The sequence below is a fragment of the Pipistrellus hanaki genome, assembly GCF_964339955.1.
Source record: "Pipistrellus hanaki genome assembly, chromosome: 4".
NCBI lineage: Eukaryota > Metazoa > Chordata > Mammalia > Chiroptera > Vespertilionidae > Pipistrellus > Pipistrellus hanaki.
The window spans coordinates 62,280,011-62,291,293 of NC_140506.1; positions in this window are offsets into that span (position 1 = coordinate 62,280,011).

Genomic DNA, 11,283 nt, shown 5'->3' on the forward strand with positions numbered 1-11,283 from the left:
TAAAACTCTATAAACACAACTTCCCGAATGCTGGTGAGGATGTGGAGTGATAGGGACTCTTACTGATTGCAAGTGAGAATACAAAACAGTACAGCCACTTTGGGAGTCAGGTTGGCAGTTTCTTATAAAAATAAACACTCTTCTTTCCCTCTGACCCAGCATTAGGCCTCCTTTCTATTTACCCAAATGAGCTGAAAACGTGTGCAAACAAAAACCTGCACACAAATGTTTATAGGTTGTATGTATAAATGTCAAAATGTGAAAGCAACCAAGATGTTCTTCAACAGGTAAACAGATAAGTAAATCTTAGTACATCCATACAATGGAATAGTATTTAGTGATCAAAAGAAATGAATTACCAAACCATAAAAAGACAGAGATGTTTTAGAAACGTATTGCTAAGTGAAAGAAATCTTTATGGAAAGGCTATGTACTACATGTTTCCCACTATATAATATTTTGGAAAAAGGTGGGAGTGGGGAGGGACTGAGAATATATGGGAACTGTCTGTACTTTCTGCTCTATTTTTTTCATAAACCTAGAGGCTGCTCTTAAAATTTTTTAATTTTTAAAACTTTGTGCTTCACTTCCATCATGAATATATCTATGCTTACACACACACACACACACACACACACACACACACTCAGACACAACAGAGGATTTAGACACAACAGAAGATCGGCTGAGGAGGTGGGAAGAAACATAACTATAGAACTTAAGTTGACAAAGAAAAATTATGAAAAAAAGGAACAAGGGAAACATGAAAAGAGAGGGAGTTGAAGGATCAGTGAGAGGGCAGTGGGACTAGACAGCATATTTATGCTTAGGTAGAAAGATTTAGAGCAAGATGGTCATGGTTGTCACCTCACCCTCGCTAGTACTGTCTGCTCATCTGTGAGAGTGGGAAACACTTGTAATAGACCACCAAGATCACTCCATTTCTTATGGCCTCTTCAACTATAATCACATCAGCCCAATGCTGCACACTAAACCACATGAAAAACAATTTTACCAAAGCAATATTTAAATAATATTCACCCAGCTTGATTGTTTATTTATGTTATGGGCACACTTATGCTTGATTATATAATTTAATAATCCCCATTTTAAAGATAAGGAGCTGCGGCTCAGAGCATTAAATAACTTGCCTAAAGTTATTCTCCAGGGTTTGCGTTTGAACTTTAGGGTCTTGACCCCAGAATCTACACTTGACACCACTCTTACACTACACACAAGTGTGCCTCATAGACTGAGTATCCATGAATATCCAACAGTAATGATTGAGCTTCTGTGGGAAAAAAACAAAACAAAAAAACTCTTGCTTAGCAATCTAAGTCCTACTTAATAGAGCACCCCTCCCTCTAGAAACCAGGAGTTTAACTACAAGAACATCTAGTCATTTCTGCCTTGTTTCTCTTGCACAAGGCTAATCACATTGTTCCTTTCTCCAAAAGGTCATTTGTCTAAATCCATAGTACTGAAGCCTCTGTTATTTCTTGTATTTGATAAGACCATTAACTAAGCTGATACTCTAAGTTAGCAATACCTACTTTAACCAAGCCTTTACTTAGAGCTTATGAACAATTCTCTTTGCAAATCAATTTAACAGCCCTGGTCAGTTTAGTTCAGGGGTTAAATATGTCTCCCTAGTCTCTCTCTCTCTCTCTCTCCCTCTCCATCTCCCTCTTCCTCTCCCTCTCCCTCTTGTTCTCTCTCTCTCTCTTCCTCTCCCTCTTCCTCTCCCTCTTTTTTCTCTCTCTTTCTCTTTTTCTCTCTTTCTCTCTGTCTCCCCCCTCCTCCCTTCATATGCTTCCTCTAAAAGTCAATGGGGAAAAAAAATCCTTGGGTGAAAATAGAAAAAGAAATCAATTTAACAGATGATCCCTGCTCTCTCTCCCACCCCATAGACCTACATCAGATGTTTCAGTATTCCTGATAGCTATCAGCATGCTAGAGATTGTATCCTAACCCCATAACCTGGAGACTTTGGAATCCATTATAAGAAATGCCAGCCAAGAATGTGTTAGGAAGTAAATCATCACTTTCACAGCCTATGGCTTTCTATGGAATAAAATTTCAGAGCCAAAATTGTCTGAGTAACATGTAAGATCTCTCAACGAGGCCCCGAATTACATAGAAATACTTCTGGAGGACAAGTGGCAATGTTCGCCTCTTGGAATTAGCTAACCTAAATAAAAAGTAGACTTAGTTAGCTCCTGACCCAGATTTTTAGATGCATACACAATCCATTGGTTCCAGGGTTGCTTCAGCCTCACTCTAGTCCTAGGGTTGGTTCTGGATGATGTATGTGGTCTGTTTTTTGTTTATATCGAATAGATTTGTAGTTTTCCTATTATGTTAGATTTTAACCTTTAGAGATAGATTTATATAGCTTTGTTTTTTTAAAAAAATAAGCAATAGCTCTCATTTTTTTAAAGAGATCAGAGTGCATGGAGCAGATGATTATTTTCCCTGATGTGGGTCAGCAAAAATATTGCTTGAAAAGATACCAAGACTTTTTAAAAAATTGTTTTTTTTAGCAAAAAGGACTCAGAAATAGAAAAGATCATGAATTCTCAAAATCATATAAATGTATCATTATATTGCTGCAGACTCATTGCCCAAAAGAACCTAAGACAATGGAAACAAACAAAAAAAATCTATGTAAAAGTGCCTACCACAAGAAGAGGTCAATAAAGCCACCCACTTTTAATTCAGGAATCTAAAACCCAGAGTCTGTTTTACTTACAATGATTCCAATCACAAAGACCAATTTATAACATTGGAGACTCAGGAATAAGTACTATTGTTGCCTGAGTGCATTCACACCATTGATATTAATCTACCACTAAGAATATACACTAAACCACTTCAATATGCTAGCCTGAGCAACCAGTGTCAGATGAGAATATTTTTACAAAGACAATTTGGGCATGAAATAATGGCCAATAATAATAATAATAATAATAATAAAGAATAATGGCCAATAAGCTGTGCCTTCATAGAACCAAAAGAATAGTTCTAACTTAATACAACAACCAGAATAAATAGCATCTGAAATTTCAGTAAATCACCTTACTTGGGTGTAAAATTTCCTCTAGGGCAAATGTTAAACAAGGAAAATCAATGTTGGTGTCTATTTTAGGCATTTTTGAGACTCAGTTTTTACACGGAGGCTGAGGGGTGTCCCCTACACCAACAAACGAATCTCAAACGATTCAATCTGACACTATCTACCTAAAGATGGCATAAGATTCCCCAGGTGAAGAGTTCAGTCTCATTTCAGATGCCAGTCTCAAGCCCAGGCCATTAGCTATGCTTTTGACAGACCTGCTATAGGTTGGAAGTCCCCAAAGCCCCTTCCCACTCAGGATGCCAATTGCAAATCCAGGTTGTGATCTGTACTTCTGACCAACTGGCTATAAATCACAGGTTTCCACAAGCTTCTCCTCGGGTTCGATTAATTTGCTAGAGCAGCTCACAGAGCTCACAGAAACCTTTATTCACTAGATTACCAGTGTATTATAAAGACTATAACTCAGGAAGACACAAAGGGAAGAGCTGCATAGGGCAAGGTATGAGAAAATGGTGTGGACCTCCCAGGGCCTCTCCAGGCTCACCACCGTCCTCAGTCTCTGCATGTAAAGCCCCCTGCAAGCTCTCTGAATGCCCTACCCAGTGGTCAGCGAACACATTAGTCAACAGAGCCAAATGTCAACAGTACAATGATTGAAATTATCTTTTGAGAGCCGAAAAACGACTTCTGCACATGGGCCACAAAGTTTCAATTGCACTGTACATGTGTGCACACACGTGGTATTTTGTGGAAGAGCCACACTCAAGGAGCCAAAGAGCTGCACGTGGCTCATGAGCCCCAGTTTGCCAACCGTTGCACTCTTTTGGGTTTTTAAGTAGGCTTCAAAAGGTAGGCATGATTGAATAAATCACTGGCCACTGTGTACACATTCAACCTCCAGCCCTTCTCCCCTCCCAAGAGGTCAAGGAGGTAGGACTGAAAAGTTCCAACCCTCTAATCACCAGATTGGCTTTATCCTTTGGTACTTTCAAAACAGAACAAAAGACAACTTTGACAGTCTCAATGGGAAATACAGCGTGTCCCAAAAATATGTAAAAACACTTTAACAGCTGATAACTCAATTTTGAAAATGAAATGTATTTTAATAAACACTGCATTTATAATTATTCAAAGTATGTGTATACATTTTTGGGGTCACCCTATATATGAGAAATATATTTTGGTCATCTGAATGACCTACTATTTATTATAAATCACAATATTGGAGAGTCTTTCTACACTATATCAAGAAAATGTAATTTGAACTTTTTTTTTATCCTCACCAGAGCATAGGAGGATATGTTTATTGATTTTAGAGACAGTGAGGGAGGGGTAGGGAGGGAAGAAGGAAGAGGGAGAGATGAGAAGAGAGAGACAGAAATAGAAAGAGAGAGGAAAACATCAACCCAATGCGCTGACCAAAACATCTATTCAACCCTCAATCTAAGCATGTGGCCTGACTGGAAATCCAACCCAAAACTCTTCTTTTTGTATGGGATGATGCTCCAGCTAACTGAGCCAACTGACCAGGACTGCACTAACTTTTAAAAGGTTGCTGATAGTATGTATGTTAATTTGCTTTCAATATCCGCTTACCACACCTATCACACAACTGAATGAATTTTTAGCTTTAGACCCCTGTAGATTAATTACTCTCTGATTTCTCAACACTATCTCTAAAGGACATATGGATTTAATATCCAGAATTAGAATGTTGTAATTTTCTTTTTTTGGTGGGAATGTAGACATCACATGATTTCATCAATGAGCCAATTAATATTTAGAGAGGCAAGTATTATTAGAGATTTTACTATTCGGAGAAAAAATAGCAATGCATGCCACAATTAAAGAAAGCTACAAATATCACAGCCATGGGTCAGGCTCGCCATCCTATATCCAGTTAACCCATTCAACCATTTCAGAACTTACAAAATATTCTGTGTCCTGGCCCATGAATGAGAGTTTAGGAAGCATATTAGATTCTTTAAAAAGTCTGAAGGAGCCACATGGCCATCTCCCCGAAAAAATAAAGGAAACATTAATCTTTTCTCAGAAAGAGTATAAACCTATTTCTTTCTTGAAAAATTAAAGTTATTACTGATTTACATATTGCTACAAATTCTGAGTTGATTTCCAGGGGAATAAATGTTATTTCATTATTTTTTCCAGATTTTTTAAAAGAAGAAGAAATGTTTGATTTATATTTGTGCACACGTGCAAATATTGTGTATAACACATAAATAATGACTCTTTATTTAGTATTTGTCTGTTTTCTGGTTTTGTTTCTTAATAACAGTGGTTTATACTCATACTTTGAAATAGCAACACCTTCAAAAACCATAATAAAGACATAATTTCTAGTCGAGTGCACAGATATCCTAAAAAGTGCACTAAACATACATAATTTCTGTATAAATTGCATGAAATGTGTATCTGCAGCACTACCGAAATGGCAAAGATCCAAGTTACTGATTCTTTGCTTCACTGCCTTTAATGCAAGTCATTTACCTAAGTAATTAGATAGACGACAGAAAACTTAATATTAATTTTGTGTGGCCCATTCAAACCTTTTACTCACACACACACACACAAAAAAAAAAAAAGTTTGTATGGTTTTACTGAGCTAATACCATCTCTCATCAGAGATATCACTCTTTGGGTTTATGTATGTGAAATCAGATCACAGAGGGAGAAAAAGAAAATCTTGCACTATCCAACATCAACCTTAGCCTAGAGCAAAACAAAATCTCTACTCGGGAAAACAAAACTGCTTTTATGAAATGCAGCAATTGATTTCTTTTTCAACAATTGATTTTTATTACAGTCCATAGTCAAGGACTCTAAGTGAGTTTAAAGATTAGCTGCAATATGTATTCTTAGAAGGAAACTAATTCACTTATAAAGATAGTTTTGGAACTATTTCTGCAAATGCATCTTGCCGTTGAAAAGAAATTGCTGTGCACTTTCAGTGCTGATCACAGCAAAAGTAAATGATAACGGTGAAAGCAATTTTCATAGCAACATAAATACACTAATTGTAACAAAAATATGGATACTAAATTGTGATATTAAAAAAATAGAATGGAAAATCATTTTTTGGTCTTCTTACTGTGTTTGTGCCCTTGACTCTTTCATTGTTTGACAACAGCCTCTGGTTCATGTCATACCTAATTTCCCTCTTTTCCCCCATGCAGAACTTTCTTATGTGTCAGCAAGAGGAATAGCTATAACACTTATAAAAAATACAAACATTTTCTACTCTTAATATACCAATTTTACATCCTGTTTTCTTTAGCTTAAACCTGGGCAGAACCTGTTATGAATCACTTCTTCTCTAAAAGGCAAACATCTGATATTCGAACACTTCAGAAAACAGCTTCTGGTAGATTAATGCATCTTTAACCCTGATCTCAGAAAGAAAACTTCTTATCTGAAAATGACCCACTGCCCCAGGCCCCTTCAGGCCTTTATGAGACACTAGCAGTTGTCTGGGTCTATGCCTGACTTTTGTGCCTTTTCTTACCTATCACGCATTATTTTTCTAGGAAAATCAGATTGAGAATAAAATTTGTTTTTTTTTTTAAATAATCCTGCTATTAACTTAATAATGTAAAAGCATCAGTGTTCCTGTCCCCTAATACCATCCAACACAGTGCCATGTCCCAAGATACCATAGTTCATTAGCCGAATCAAAGCAGCTCTCCTCATATAAATTTTTTTAGATAAGTTCACCTTTCTCAAGGAGCAAATGAAAAGGGCAAAGCATGACAATTTCTCATTTATAATGGGAAATTTATTCAAGACTTTTTTTCTACATGTATCACCAAAGACACATTGCAATTAAATGCCTTCATTTGCACATAAGTAGCCTACACTCGCGCCCCTGCCCTTATTTCAACATTTCCCTGGGTATTTACAGTCTGTTGTTTTATTTGTTTGTTTTTTTTTAAACTTATTTTATGTTTCATTTTTACTCTCTTCATTTATAAAGCATTCCAACTCAGAACCTACATTAAGAGCATCAGTAATGACAAAAGGTTGGTGCAGAATGATTTTCATTAAGTCCTAACAGGTAAGCAGAATCAAAAGAAGCTAAGTTATTTTTAAAAAATCTGCTTCTATGCCCTGATTATCAATATTCTGATTAATTGAATAATTATTTTTATGACAACATTGATAGAAAATAGAAAACTAAAATTATGGGAAAGAAGTCCACTTCAAAGTAATTTGTTATGTCTTTGGTAGAAAATGAAATAAACAGTTTCCTTAAAACTGAAAAATCTTATCACCTAAATAGTTTGGAAGCCAGATACACCTGCCTCATTGCACTATATGCCTTCATTTATTAACATAAATGTAGTTAGACTTGCTCTTGGAATTAAAAGAAAATTGTAATGAAATTTTTATTTATGTTAATAACTTGTATCTTTGTTGTTGCCTCTTAGAGGCCTGGAGAAGAAATATATATATGTTTTTTATTTATTTCACTTTATAGAATAAATATTTCAATTTTACTACCTAGTTTCTCAAGTTAAATTATGTGTATTAATTTTTACGCTATATAAAGATGTAGGCTGAGAACTTAGAAATGTGGATTTTAGTACAGGTCTCTTTGACCTTGAAAAAGACTAATAACTTCTCTGGATTCCTATAGTCTAAAAAGTTCTCTATAAATATGAGTGTTGTTATTATTAATATATATTTATCTATTAGGTGAACTAATGATCACCTAATGATCACCAAATGATCTCTGACACTATTTCTATCTCAAAGTCTGTGACCATATACTCAAACATAAATAGTACTGTTTTCCATTATTTCAATTAATTTTAAACATGAGCATGCACAAGAACAATTACCTTATACAAGTCACTCAATAGACAATATATTCCATATCAATTTTCAGAGAATAGTCACATATTAATATTCAACAGGAGTACAGAATCCAATTTGAATTTCTTCTTGATTATAACAAGATGAAGGTTATTTCCATAGGTCATTTGAAAAGTATTTTCCCTAGATTTTCAATAAAGTTATGAATTTTACACACGGTTTGAACTATAGGTCAAATCTCTCTGAAGGTAAAATTGATTTTCAAAAAGAAAATCTTTAGATTCTTGATTTTATAAAGTTAAGTTTTTCTTGCTGAGCTTCCTCTATATTTTTTAACTAAACCTGTACCATCAGATTATCAGTTTGCAGACTTTTGAAAACTCTAAAAGCCTTTCTTTAAACAAACTCAAGCTATATAAAAGAATGTTAACAAAATGTATATGAGACAGACCACCACACACTCCAGTCAAATTTACAATCAAATGTCCCCAGAATCTTTTCCAAAGTTCATAAATATATAAGAAGAGGATATTTTTAGAGAAAGGTCGTTCAGTGTGCCTTGTCTGTATTCTAGCTTCCTCTAGAAGAGCATGTCAAAGCCACATGTGACCCACAATGAATATTTTTCTGGCTCAGCCAATATAAGGGTATGTAAGAAAACATTAATTTTATCATTGCTCTTGTCCTATTTTATACTATACTTTTCAAAATAAATCTATGTTTCCATGAAAATTGAAGCTTGTGTGCCAAGTCAGCCCATTTACCTCTCAGAAAAATCTGGTAAAAGAAAAAAATTTATTGTTAGACAAAGATATTGACTTTTAGATGGAATAAAGATAAAAATAGGAATTTGGCCCACATAAACTTAATTTGGCCGGTGTTAGCTTTTGAGTTTGACATGCTTGCTCGGTAGAAGGGAGACGCACTTCCTGCCCTTTCACCTTAAGGTAAGATATGAAAGCTTCAGGGTAATTATTTAGGGATCATGACCTCGTGTTCTCTGTAATTTTGAGGGTTACAGGAACTAATGTCTGACTCTCATCTGTGAAAATTAAGGAAGCTAAAAATTTGCATCTGACTCTCAAACAAGAAAATCTAGAGAAAAAGACAGAACTTGACCAGAGTCAACAATGTTAGAGGTAGGAGTATGTAGTCTTTTGGGGATTAATTTGCTGCTGCACTTGGGTTAATTGAGCTAGTCCCAGGTTGACATGTGAATTCCCTATAGGAGAGAGAAGGCCATGGGAGGGGTGAGGTAGCAAAAGACCTCAGCAGAAACAACCTAGATATCTACCACCAAATACTGATAGCTGAAAAATTAACCCAAAGATAATAGAGTCACAGAAAATAGAGTCAAAAATAGTGCCAGTCCTACTATCAGGGGCCCTGCAAGAAACCTATGAAGAATCTGCATAAGTACTCTAGGAGAGAAAAGTCAGATTTAATTTTCATCAAGGCCAACTAAGAACTTCAGCTTTAACCACCTTTAAAACCAGATGCAGCAGTTTCATCAATATCTTAAGTTTCACATTCTAAAATCTGAATTGTGAAACTGTGTTTGCAACTTAGAGTGATGTTAGAAATAAATTATTTATTATCTAGAAAAGAGAAGAAAAATCATGAGATCAGCTAGAATTGCTATCTAGGGGCATGGGAAGAATATTACCCAATAGAATCAAGTTTAAAGACAATGGAAGTTAAAATTAAATATTTTGATTATTCATGAGCCATGCTTTTTTTCCAAGGTACTGCCGCTATTATAATTCTACACCTCTCCATAAAACTCCAAAAAACTCTACCTCTCATCACTACAGGAAAAGACATTCTAAATATCTTAAATTAATCTAATTCCTCCTTAGGTGATGACCCAATATGTAAAATGTTACTGATATAGAATGTTAAAAATCAAGATATACAATCAACAGTTAAATTTAAATTCATGTCTATAGACTCAGAATTTCTAGATGCTCTGAGAGTCTGAAGCCAGAAAACCTTCCCATGACTTATAAGTATGATATAAAAGAATATACTAAATCAGCCCATTTACCCACCAGAAAAATATGATAAAAGAAAAAACTTATTGTAAGACAAAGATATTGACTTTTAGATGGAATAAAGATAAAAATAAGGATTTGCAGAGAGAAGATATACTACACACAAATAATAGTACCAAGAATAAAGACTTAAAACCAGGAATAAAAACAAGAAAAATTCAGAATTATTTAAGATAGCAACGCCGAAACAAGTTTGGCTCAGTGGCTAGAGCTTTGGCCTGCAGACTGAAGGGTCCCAGGTTTGATTCCAGTCAAGGGCATGTACCTTGGTTGCGGACACATCCCCAGTAGGGGGTATGTAGGAGGCAGCTAATCGATGTTTCTCTCTCAATGATGTTTCAAACTATCTCTCTCCCTTCCTCTCTATAAAAAAATCAATAAAGTATATTTAAAAAAAAGATAACAAATGGTTTGTAGGTTTTATCCAATAGAACTGTCTTCACTAGTCACTCTTAACTCCATTTGAATAAAATAAGAAACCATCCAAACTAATAGCCAAGGATATCTTAAGGAACAAAAAAGAAGAAATACAGAAGAAAACATTATAAACTCAAATTATGATTTATAATTCTCTCCAAATATGTTTAAGAACACATTTCAGAAGTACTTGATGGAAATGATGAGAAATTAAGATTTGTTTTAATGTTTAATTACATATGTACTTCTCTATACCCCTTAGAAAACTTCATTTAAGCAGATTAGCTCTAATTGTATTCAGAATTAGAGAAATTAAACCAATGACACAATAAGTGGATTCTGGGCCTGACTTCAAATTCAAAATGAGTTGGATAATATGTTTTAATTGATTTTAAACAATAAAGAAGTTTGAGTTGTCTTTGTACAAAATGTAGTGCTTTATACTAAACCAAATTGTTGAGATGCATTATAATACCTTTTTATTTAAATGCAATCTTAACAAGATTTCTATTTTTTTCCTCCAAAAATACTTGTAAATAAAGCAGTCAAAAAAGGAAAAAATCGAAAGAATAAAAAAAAAAAACAATCTGGACCAAATGGTTTTGTGAATGGTTTAAAAAATATATTCATTGAAAATATGATAAGCCATTTAGGGCTTTGATTAAACAAGATTTAATTAAGAAGAGATGAAAAGTTCAAATGCTTACAATGATAGAATTTGAGGTCAAGATTACATTAATTATTTATATGTGAACTTAGACTCTTCGGATGCTACTTAATTGGTAAGTTCCATGACAATGAAGTCAAAACCAGCACCTGGTAAAATATTAACAACTGCATATTACCAAAACAGTTACCAAAACTGACAGAGCCCATTTGTGAGATAAACTGGTATGTGGA